The following is a 12,739-nucleotide window of genomic DNA, read 5'->3' on the forward strand; positions in this document are numbered from 1 at the left end:
AATTATGATAATGTCGGTCTTGTCTACATCCCCAATCCCAGGAAGTAATTTGTTGTAGTTCAAAAAAAGACATTCACGTTGGAGACGATAACTCTCGTCATCGTTTACTTTGGGGTTTGTACCTTTTGCATATCGTTAACGTAATAATACACACTTACACACCAAAGGAAATTCAAAAATGTGAATCGTACAATAGGTGCTCTTTAAACTGAGCTGATTGAGGAGTAGCGTGCTATAGTATGATGTTGGACAAAATAACCGATGATACAAAAGTCTTGTTATACCAAAACATGTACCTGAGCTATATCTACTGACTAAAATATCATATCATTGACTTAAGCCAATTATCAACTAATTAATCAGCAATTCGTTAAAAAATGTATTATTAAAAATGAACAAAAATCAGTTATTGAATATGTAGAAAAAAAATCTATGTCTCCTTACCTTGCCCAAATTCACACTGGTAAGGACTTATAATTTCAGATGTTGGGTCGGTTTTCCCGGGAAAAATGTTTAATAATGTCATTCGTCTTTGCGTGATGACATCATATCTGTAAACAGAGAAGAGGAGCCTGCGGGCTCATGTGCTCCGGATGGGAGTGTGTATTGTTTAACAACATTGCTTAAAGTTTAAACGTGTCATCTAGGTGACAGTGTTTAATCTGTAAAGTTTCAAATGACGATTGTCTGGGGAACTGCATGTAAATATGTCAGTTTAACTTAATTTGTTAGGTTAAAGTAACAAAAATATATATGTTCATATGATATTATTTTATAGAGCATGGTTGAATAACAAAATTTTACCCAACAGTTGGTTCTGTCCAATATTTACCCATCCATGGGTTAAACCAGCCTAACACAATTGTGACTTTTCATGTACATCCACCACCACAATTTTGCATTCTTTGAATAAAACATAAATGATGGGTTATTTTCAACCCACACTGTTAGACTTAACTGTAATTTCTACAGTTACTTACAACAAAATGCCCAGTAAAATACCATAATTTTCCTTTCCAGTTCATTACTGTAATATGCACTGCATTATGGGTATTAACATGTAATTTACAGTGATTTACTCTATGTTTTGATTTTGCGGTAGACTGCTGTAAAACAACAGCAGTAGTGCTACTGTAGGTGAATAAAACAGTGTTATAAAAGCATATCAAATGGAAAAATAAAATATATCTATGAAATGAAATACATTTTATTTGTTATGCTATAAGCAGTGAAGCAAATTTCAAAATGTGAATTGTTTTTCAGCAGTGTAAATAATTTATTGAGAATTGTAGATAGAAACAAGAAAGATTAGTGACGCCAAGATTTCGCTCCTCGGAGTGTCGGGAGAGTGACAGAAGAGGCTACTTGGGAAGTGTAGCGAGTAACTTTCATCAAGTGACTCTGTAGCACTGTGGTAGTGTTAAACTAGGTTAACTAGGTTACAGTAAGGGTATTATACTGTAAAATGAAACTGCGGTAAAGGCATCATACTGTAAAAACATGTGCAGTTATAGTACTGTAATGGGGCAGTTACAGTAACTCATTGGCAACACGTTGCCATTGAGTTACCGCATATATACAATAATAAGTCTAACAGTGCAGTGTTGAATTTACCCAACCTGTTGGGTTGTAATTTAACCCATACTGGGTTGTTTCAACTCAAAATGTTGGGTTGTTTTAACTCATCTTTTAACTTGGGTAAATTTAACCCAACGACTGGGTTTGTCCATTTTTGACCCAACGCTGGGTTGAAAATAAGGTAAGTTTGCCTTTTGTAATCTTTAAGAAACAACTCGATTTTCATCTTGACCCTAACAGCAGGCCAAATGTCAGATATGAGATATGATTCACTATTAGGCCCATATGTGCATGCATGTCGAGGTTCGTGTCTTGATTTTCAACACGAGCGTCTAAAATTCGTTACGGGTGATGCCCCTTTCTTACAGCTTTCCCTTGAACCTGCAGTCTGCTGCTGCCAAAGCTGCGGTTTAGCTGTTGACCAAACCGGAGCTTAAATTCTGTTTGAACCGGAATTCACCAGCAGTACTGTATCCTGATGTGGTGTACTATGAAAGCTGAGACGCAGACTACGAGGTGTATGTGAGGGTGTGGGGGGGAAGGTGAAGGGTGCACACACATGCTTTCTCCATGCAGGCTGAAACATTAAATGACAGTTTCTTTGGCCCAGGAAGAAAGCATACGAATGTATACACCAAACAAAGACTCTAACCTGGCCGGTGTTCATTAGCGATAGAGGGCCGACAATAGGAGCGAGTGTGAGGTGGTCTCGGGCCTTAGGACCGTACTGACCCGCCGTTGATTGATTGTGCCGGCCCGGGCTCACCTGCAGCCGTACACACGCACACCCTGACAGCCTGCAGAGAGACCCGTCACTGTCAGAGAACAATATCCTGCACTGTGCAGCTCGCAACTGAGCACGCTCATAAATCACCACGGTGACAGAGACACCGCCCTCACTGTCCACACTCCACAACACACACACACACACACACACACACATGCTCTGTCAGAAAACCTCAAGCTGTGAAACTGTATGAAAGGACCATTTCTGAAAGGTTACACTGCGGCACCTGATTCGGGGCGGTAATAAAATGTTAAATGACTTTTTAGCTGTGTTCTCTCACAAAAGAAGAACTGTGACCTGTGATTATAAATTGGATAGTTGACTCTGGATGCTGATTGGTTCATAGTGCAAAATACAAAGTTTAGTGACAGGATATGTGAAACAAATTTCTACCATGTATATTACTGCACTGTTGTCATAAATGGTGCCTAGCTCTTACTGGGGTGGTACCCTTTCAAAAGTACACATTTGAAAAATCTCATAGGTACATATTGTTGCCAAATGTATGTTACACATCTGGTATATATTAGGACCTTTTCAAAGAATATTGGCCCAGTGACATCTTGTGACTGTTTTTTTTTTGGGGCACCTTACAACTTACAGTGTGCCCATAACATTATGGCCAACATTTAACCGTATTGTGCCGGTTTCCTGGACAGGGTTTATCCTAGTCCCAGACTAAAATGCATGTTTGAGCTGCTTTAATTTCAAAACGCCTTGCAGTGACATATATTAACATGTATCAGTCCCATTGTTTTGTCTAAAGATGCACACCAGTATTGTTTTTTGTAAGGTTTATTTGTAAAAACTTCTTAAATGTCCTAAAATAACTAAGGCCTAGTTCTGGATTAATCTAAACCCTGTCCGGGAAACCGACCCTTTAACTTTTATAAATTACAGAAACTCATCAGTCATGGTATAAAACAGTACAATATAGTTTTTAATTAAATAAAATTATGAAATAGAATAATAATGTAAAATAAAATAGTCAAATAAATAAATAACAAAATAAATAGTTGAAACTACTTGCACAGGCAATCTAATTACTCTTAAAATGTTAGAGGTAGTTCACCTTAAAATGAAAATTCTGTCATCATTTACTCATTCTCGTGTTGTTCTAAACCTGTATGAGTTTCTTTTTTCTGATGAACCCAAAAGAAGATATTCTGAGAAATGATGGTAAACACACAGCAGATAGTGACCATTGGCTTCCATAGTAGGAAAAAATATTTTGGAAGTATTGTGACAAATGTTAAAAAATATTTTGATAAATGATGGTAAGCTCACAATTGATAATACCCATTAAATTCATCATATTTTTTTATTCCTACTATGGAAGTCAATGGTCACTATCTGCTGTGTGCTTACCATCATTTATCAAAATATCTTTTTAAAATTCATACAGGTTTAGAACAACATGAGGATGAGTAAATGATAACAGAATTTTCATTTTAAGGTGAACTATCTCTTTAAGGTAGCAAACACCTCAATAGACCTTAAAATGTCTTATTTTTCATCCCACAAACTTCAACAACCTGTCATATTTAACCAGGACTCACTGCAGAAGAGCTATTGTATCTAAAGGAGACCTTCCTGGTTAAATAAATACATAAATATTTCATAATCCAGTCAATGGGTAAAATGAAGTCCCACCCAAATTCTCCTACATTATACAGCATAATGAACTGAAATAAATACTTTGATTATTAATGTTGATAAATTTTATAGAAGCTACTTAAGGCAATGATTTATAGGATAAAAATTACCAGCCAGAGGAAAATGTTATTGCTCTTTCATAGTCACGGAATGTTTTCCTCATTTTTCCGTGGCATTCTCACGGATCTCCGCATTTGTCCGTGACCCAACTCTAATCCCAACGTCAGGCGACAATTGTTTAAAGTTTAGAAAATATAACATGCAAACACCAAATCTAACCCTAAACTGAAGCGACAATGGTTTGAAAATAGTAAAAAGCAGTTGAGTAACCAGTCCGTGAGAATGCCACGGAAAAATTAGCCAAAAATTCTGTGACTATCTCACGGAACTTTGTGAGATCATGTTGAGTTTTTAACAAGCATACACTCTAAAAGTATTGGTGCTAAATATCACTAAAAGCTCATAATCATAAGGGGGATCATTTTTTGTGCTATATGAAGAACCATACGGGGTGATATAGCACCATTATCACTCCACTTATGGTGCTACAGAGCATAATATGGTTCTACAAAGGTGCTACATAATTATGCTTCAGGGTATATGACACTTAAAATGGTTCACCTATGCTTGTCTGGTTTTCCAGACAGAGTTTAGGTTAATCCTATTAATATTCGGTCATTTAAGGATTTTTAACATACAAAAAACAATGGCAGTGATATACGTTGTGTCTGTACAAGTTTTTTTTTATTAAGGCAGCTCAAACATGCATTTTAGTCTGTGACTAATAAGCTCTGTCAAGAAACCTCCCTTAGTGCTATTTAACACTGTTTGTTTTAAATAGTGTACCTTACAAAAAACAATACTGGTGTGCATCTTGAGACAAAACAATAGCACTGATATATGATATAAGACATGTCAATGCAAGATATTTTTAAATTAAGACAGCTCAAACATGCATTTTAGTCTGGCACTAGGATAAACCCTGTCTGGGAAACCGCCCCTAAGAGTATGGTGCTGTAAATCAATGATTGTAAAGTTAAAATAATCTGTATTGGGTCATTTTTATGAGAAATGTTTGAGATCATATTGAAATTTTCTGTAATACTGACTTTTGCTTGCAGACTTTGCAAATCTGAGATCTCTTCTGAAACTCCAATGGAGACATTTGTGAGATTGCAACATGATCTAATGGAAAGTCGTGTTGTATTCATGCAAAATTTAATCAATTTATTATTTTTTACATGTCCGTGGCACGGCTGTCTTTTTCGTGCCATTTTATGTATTGTTTTCTCGTTCCCCCCTCCCCCATTTTTAAATCATTGTCGCTTGGGGTTAGATTTGGGGTTTGGTAGGATGTACTCTTATGTATTGGTTTCTACATGTTTTTCTTCTGCTTTTAAAACTATTCTCGTCTGGGGTTGGGGTTAGATTTGGGGGTTGGATTAGGATGTCTAAAAATGTAACAGAAAGTGATTCTAGCCCCAACCCCATGCGACAATGGCAAGAAAGTGGGAAAGATCTATGAGAGAACGGTGCATAAAATGACACGAAAAAGAAAGTCGTGCAGCGGACACGAAAACTTTTTATAGAAATTTGTGCACGTAAAAAAGCTGAATTTTGTGCCATGGACACGAATAAATTGATCAAATTTTGCCTCACTATAACACGACTTTCCATGAGATCAGTCTGGAGATTTCTGAGTCTTTCTCTCAGGAGAAATATCTTGAGTATGCATGTCCAGCAGCATCTGAAAGCAGTAACAATACCACATTTTCAGTAGCATCATCATCTTAACAGTGTATAAAATTGGATAATTTTAGGTACCAATATTCACCTTTTTTTGAAAAGGTACTGCCCCAGTGATAACTTTTGTACCTTCTCGTACCTTTTTTCTGTTAAACTAGTTTAAATGAAAAGTTGCTAATAGCTCGACACCTGCTAGTTTGCAGAAGCGCTCAATGATACAGTATGAGAGAGAGGCCGGGCATTGGCCAGTCCAGCGGTCATTCCACACTGACAGAGGTTCAGTAAGAGCAGGATGAAAGGTGAGTGCTGCCCTGCACAGGTGGCAGGTGTGATCACGGCGGTAAAAGATGGGGGACGGCATGAGTGAACGGGCACAAAGGAGCGGTCTGTTACCAGCTCGCAGCTGCAGGGGGTGGAGATGAGTCCGGCTGACAGATAGACAGACACAGCAGCAGAGGGGAGGGAAGAGTCGTGGAGGGAGACGGTGAGATGGAAGGAAAACTCTGAGGTTGAGACTTCAAACGCAGGATTGGGTCCCGGGTGCCGAGAGACACATTCTTTCTGAAAGAAGAGGCAGGGGGCAGGCGGAAGAAAAGGGCAGATAGAAAAGTATATGGTAATGTTGCATGTGTATGTTTATTGATGTTTAGCATAGAATCTTTACATATGGGTGATTCTCACAAAATCCAGATTTAGAAGGTGTCCAGCAGCATTAGATTTGTTTAAAAAGCCCTTGAAGGCAGTTTTTTTTGCACACATAAGATTAAGATCTGAACTTACTACAACCATTATTTTTAGAGGATTTAAAAATATTTCCTATAGAAATGTTTACATTTTTAGATGATCATTATCAAAAATCATTACCGCAACATGATATTACATTAAATATATGAATTTACATACTCATGTTTCGGTAATGAGAACTAAAAAGTTGTCTAGGTACTATGACAAACAAAATTTCAACTTTTATCTGGAGACAAAAATAAGAACTGCTTACCTGGTAGCCATCTTGAGTGTCACAGTCAATTATGTCCCTTCCAATAATTTTTTTTGAAAATGTTAGTTCATTGTGGGCTCAAACAATAAATTGAAAATTGTTCTTGGACACATTTATATTCCTTATTATTGTCTCTACATTTACCAATGATCACCAAATATCACATGTTTCTTTACTGTAAATGTTTATAGTATAACATGCATTGAAGCTTTTTATTTTTTATATTTTTAAATTATAAATATTTCCATGTCAAAGAACATGTCATGGACACGTTGCAGTAATGAACATTTTCCCCTTAAATGTGGAAAATACAACAAAATTGGTTTGTATGATGTCATTTGAAATCATATGCAAAATAGTACATGAAGAGATGTTTGTAACTGTATGCTTCTTATTTTTATACTCTTACTTTGGATTTAATTTTTTAATCAAAATGTTTCATGACACCTCATGAGTCTAATTTCGCGAGAATCACCCATATAGTGACCTAAAGATGTCTATTTGATTTGTTAAATTAGCAAAGCTTTTGAAAACAAATGTTTATGCATTTGGCAGATGCTTTAATCCAAAGTGAATTACAGTGCATTCAAACCACACGTTTTTATGTGTGATGCCTGGGAACAAACCTACAATCTTTGCGTTGCTAACACAATGCTGAACCAATTGAGCTACAGGAACATCAAATACTGTTTGAAAAAAGTGTTTCTCTTTAAAATTAATGAATGCCAGAACAGTATTTTATTATGTAACGCATTTAGTTTGAATCATTTATGAATCTCCCAGTAGAACCACCTTTGTGGATCCTTATGTTCTGATGGGATTGTATGACATTAAAAGTTTTCATAAGTCTCCAGGTTCATAATGGATCCGTGTTTATCATATTCGAAACCCGCTGCTCTCCACCCTGTTTGTGTTACTGTCCAAAGCTCCAGCTAAGACCCCCTGATCTCTGCCACATGGCATCCCATCAAAGCCCCTCCACTCTGGGCTCAGTGAAAGAGTCGGGCTCCCTGATTCATCTCTGGAGGAAGCATGCTTGTCTCTAATGTTTTCTTATGACTGTGTGTGTTATTCTTTGCCTCAGCATGACTCCAAATGTTGTTTCAACCCAGCTCCCTGTCAAAATACTCATACAATATCAAACTATTTCAGTACACCACACACACACACACACAGATATGTAAATACATATTCGATCCTTTCCTTTTGAATGTCTTCGCAACCATAACCATCTGTGTGCATTAACTTAATGTTTTAGCCGCATGAGTAACTAATAAAGTATATTTTTGATTTTACAAATAATGACATCCCAAATGTCTAATGTACATCCAAAGTATTAAAGCTATGTACACGCACACACATAAAACAATCGCACAAACTTGGACTCATTGGAAGGGCAAGGTCACTTCCCATTGGCCACAAGTCTAGCCCTCTGTTTTCCAGGGCAGCCGTTTTTTCCCTACTCGACTGCTGATAGGAAATTCAGATAATCCGCTCTGCTCAGCACAGACAAAAAGACTTTTCCTTCTCACCTCTCCTGACACTTCAAAACATATCTTCGTGTCCATCCTTCAAACTTTCATTCAGTCTGTACCCTCTCTCCTTTCTTCCCACCCTGGCCCGCAGCATTAACTATTTGCCCTCTACCTGTCAGAGCGGAACGTGAAGGTGAGGCCAGGTGTGCTGCCCACCGCAAGTGAAGACTGAGGTTTGGTGCTGTTTGATAGACAGGAAGTGACCTCGTGTCCCAGCCGCTTCCTATGTTACTCTTTATTTACCCTTTTGCAAACCTCCAAGGGCCAGATCTTCTCTTAAGCTCAAATCCATTGGACCACACAATATGAAGAAAGTTCAAATAAGCCTATATTTCATTTAAAACATAAAAACAGATTTTACTTTTTAATATCCGCTCAATCCAAAGAAAATTTTATTGCTCCGAGGTTGCTCTTTTAAAGCTCAGTTATGTTTCAAGAAGTAAAAATACTGTGCTATAAAGATGTCACGACTGGAACAAATAAGAAATTGACGGTGAACATATATATCCGAGAGTGAATTTGAAAAATATGATGGAATGCAGTGATGAAAGTTGGGTTGAGAATGACCTGGACAAGTGCATTATAGAGTCTGGAGAAGTAAAACGAGAATCTTTGAGCTGGAGGCAGTTAAGAGGAATATCAGGACACCCCCCTCATCCTCACGCAGGACCACCCCTCCCAACCCTCTCTTCCTGCCAAAACTCAACACACATCCTCTGTAACTATTGGGATTCCCACCTGGGACATTCCATCCATGAAATGAGTCTCAATCTCCATCCATTTTGTTTTTGATTTACAAAATATACACCCATGGTCTTCCACAAGTAAAGTCTTCCCTTTTGTGGTCAAAGTCATTCTAGGTTTCCCTATGATCATCGCAAAGCCCTCGCGAGGACGTGTGGCGGTCACATTTGGCTCCAACCACAAGAGGTCGCTATATCACCATGCAAAATGCGTCAACGCCTGCAATGAGTTATATTACGACTGGGCTACTTATTTTTTTTCTACCACATAACCGGTGCCTGTCCGAGACCTGATGATGTAGATGCCCCCCACCTCACCCTCCATATCTCCCAAAGCAAAAAAAAGCCATTATCCTGATGAAATTAGCTAAATGAAATGACACGAGCGAATGTTACATGTGCATGGACTTGCAGTAAGGAATGAAATACCAGGTTTCATGACTTTGTGTTTGACCTTTTCGGAAAACGAGCTAATCCTGCGGTATAATAGACTCGGGTGCAGATATGGAAAACGGCTGCTCCGTTATCTGCGTTGCCGTGGAGACCATCAGAGAGCGCGCGCCCGTTGAAGATGCCGCCTTATTAAAAGGCGAGTTTGTATATATTGGAAAAAGGCGCTTTTTGTCATAAGTGTCACTCACACACACGGCATTCCCCTGCTGGATTGTAAATGGAAACCTGTTTCTTTTCTCTAAAATAATACTATTCAGTTCGGGAAGGGTTATGCATTGACATTCATTTTTTGCGCACAGAGTGAGACTATCTGTTCAATGGTGCTCAAAGATCTGTACGCCGAAAAGTACCAACCCATTCTCACCAAAAAGCGTACAAATGACACGCAGTGTCATTATCGTGCAATAGAGGTTGAAAGTACAGTATGTTCTCTATACTAAAGCTATAATCACTGTAGTATTTGGGCCTACATTAACCATATGTATAGATGTTCATTTAGTAAAATAATAAAACTTACAATATATAAACACAGAAAAGTATTGACGATCTTGAATTAAAAAGTGTTCTACATTTCCAACACAACATCATTATTATTAGTATAATTATTGTTTTTTATAATAATAATAATAATATAATATAATGGCCTACTGTTTTATAATAAATATCTTGAATTAAAACCTCCATAAAATAACTTTTCCTTTCCTAAAAAATCGTGAAATGCGAGTTGTATTTATTGTTTGGTAAATTGTTATAATTTATTTTAATAATTTATAATTTGATTTAAACCTGATGCATTATGACAGGAAACATGTTTTAATGAAGTTATCTTGCAGGCATATACTCGACATTAGTGATGAAACGAGATCACTGCTGTTTTAAAGCCTAATGGACGGGCTGATATTCAATTACTGAACACTAAACAGTTACGGTTTCTAGACAACTACTACAGGCCTACTGATGAGAGTTTAGCTATTTTTCGATAGAAACTAAAATTATTCATGAACTAGGCCTATAAAAATTTTTAAAAATATATTTATTTTCCTTTGAAAACTGTTGACATGTCCTTTACGTAATTATTGATTTGATCTGTGAACGTTTTTCTTATTGTTCTTAATAACTTTAATTGAAACAGTAGCTATAAGCGTTGCCAAGTGTTTTCAGCTGTCCGTCTTTCAATTCATTGATAGGACTGATTTATTTTCCATCAGAAAGGCGTGCAGAAAAAACGTGGCTATGTGTCAACTGGATAAAGAAGGCAAAACAAGTGTTTGGATGAAACGAGCTAATTTCACAACTAATTCAACACGTTACTGATCTAATGACAAGACAGAATAATCACACAGATACCTATCAACAATACAGCTACAATATGAATGATAATGGCTGCATTGATATGTTAAGCGTGTGTACCCTGGACCATCCAATAAAGTCACTGAAAACCCCAGCTAATATTGGCCCGAACGCGTTAAATGTGTAAATATTTCTCCTTCGGGTAGCCTATCTGTCTCTATCACCCCGTGCGATCTTCCCCCTCAAATGATGCATTAGATGCATTGAATGTATTTGTTGTGGCGGTTTGAAAAGCCGGCGATAATCTGGGGGAGAGAGATAAGGAACACCAATTTATTCAGCGCCACTTTGGACCCTGTTTCCAGCCTCGCTCGGTCCTGACACCTCCAGCGGTAAGCTGATAACGATTAGGCCATTTATTATCTTCACAAAGAACAAAGATTGCCTCACGCCGATGAAATATTACCCCCGGTAATAATCGGAAAGAGAAGGCCTGGCATCTGATGCATGCATATATAAATAATAACTTCAGAGACCTGCGCAAAAAACTAATAAAAATGGTGAGTATCATATAAGAGACATGGAAAATCTATTTTAAAAAAGAAAACAGAATGAAAACACATAATAATAATAATAATAATATAATAATAGTAATATATTTGATGTTTCCAATTTTCACAAGACAGTGCGTCTTTGTCTTATTTGTGTCTTATGATGTCTTATTTGTCTTTATAATTGTCTTTAACTGAAACAGTTTTTGTGACACAATGAGATTGAAGAACACATTTTACTTTGACATTGCAGTGAGAAGTCAGACTTTGAGACAGCTCCGCGCGGCTCTGCTGCGTCTTTGATGGACAACGTGAAATGGAAATGTCACCGTGTCTGCCACAGTGTGCACTGCTGGAAAGGAGGAGGCGAGCTTAGCAGTCGCCTTTATTAGTTTAAAGTGGGGTTTTTAATGCGCTGGAGATGCAAGCTGGAGGCTGATAAGCTCTTATCTCACGCGCATCATGAGTGAGCATCTTCTGCTGGTCAGATTGCAAAGCTCCTGTAAACCCAGCACCTACTGCTCTTTACGCTTTAACATAATAATAGATGCATAAGAACTTTAATAAAATTTCCATATAATTCTTTATTTTAAAATATTTGTTTATCTTTATATTATTATTATTATTTAATAATCACAATATTACTACTATTACTACGACTACTACTACTAATAATAATAATAAAAGTGAAAAAATAGAAATTGCATTTTTCCACGACTTACGTCAGATGTTTTCCCCCAATAATTAAATTGCTAAACTGTTTAAATGAACATAGATTGAAAGTTCTGGTGTTTAATGAAGAGCAAAAAATTATTTTATAATTATTATAGCTCACATAGGTCCAAGTTGTTTGCCTCAAAACAAAAGTTACATGGAGTCAAAACGATGCGTCGCTCTGAAGTTCTCAAGGCCAGATTTACTTATTTCGTACTCAGCAGTTTCTTGTCGAAATAACTGTAGTAAGATATGATTAAGTAGGCTATGAAAAGACATGCGAGCACAAGCATGTCTTGGCATTGTCACACATTGATAGCACCGATAACTGATGCACTTAAAGACCAAATGATAGACATACTAAAACAATTATTAAATGAAAGTTTTAAGCATTTGCCAGAGACTCTGTCACTGATAGCCAAATACTTATCTTATCTGGACAATGGGAAAACCAAGGATTTGTAGAATAAAGATTTTTATCAAATTTCCTAATCCTTGGCCAAACTATAGGCCCGCTATTTTACTGCTCGTGGTCTCTTGAGTGAAAACAAAACAATAGCTGGGCATTAGACATTGTTATTTTGATCATTCTATATAATGCAATTAATTCTGTCAGAGTTCACTTCTCTCGCACTTTCTTTGTGCGCGTGCACTCTTGGGGGAAGCCGGGCGCGAGAGCCTGAAGCTGC

Source organism: Misgurnus anguillicaudatus, chromosome 14 (assembly GCF_027580225.2).
Source record: "Misgurnus anguillicaudatus chromosome 14, ASM2758022v2, whole genome shotgun sequence".
NCBI lineage: Eukaryota > Metazoa > Chordata > Actinopteri > Cypriniformes > Cobitidae > Misgurnus > Misgurnus anguillicaudatus.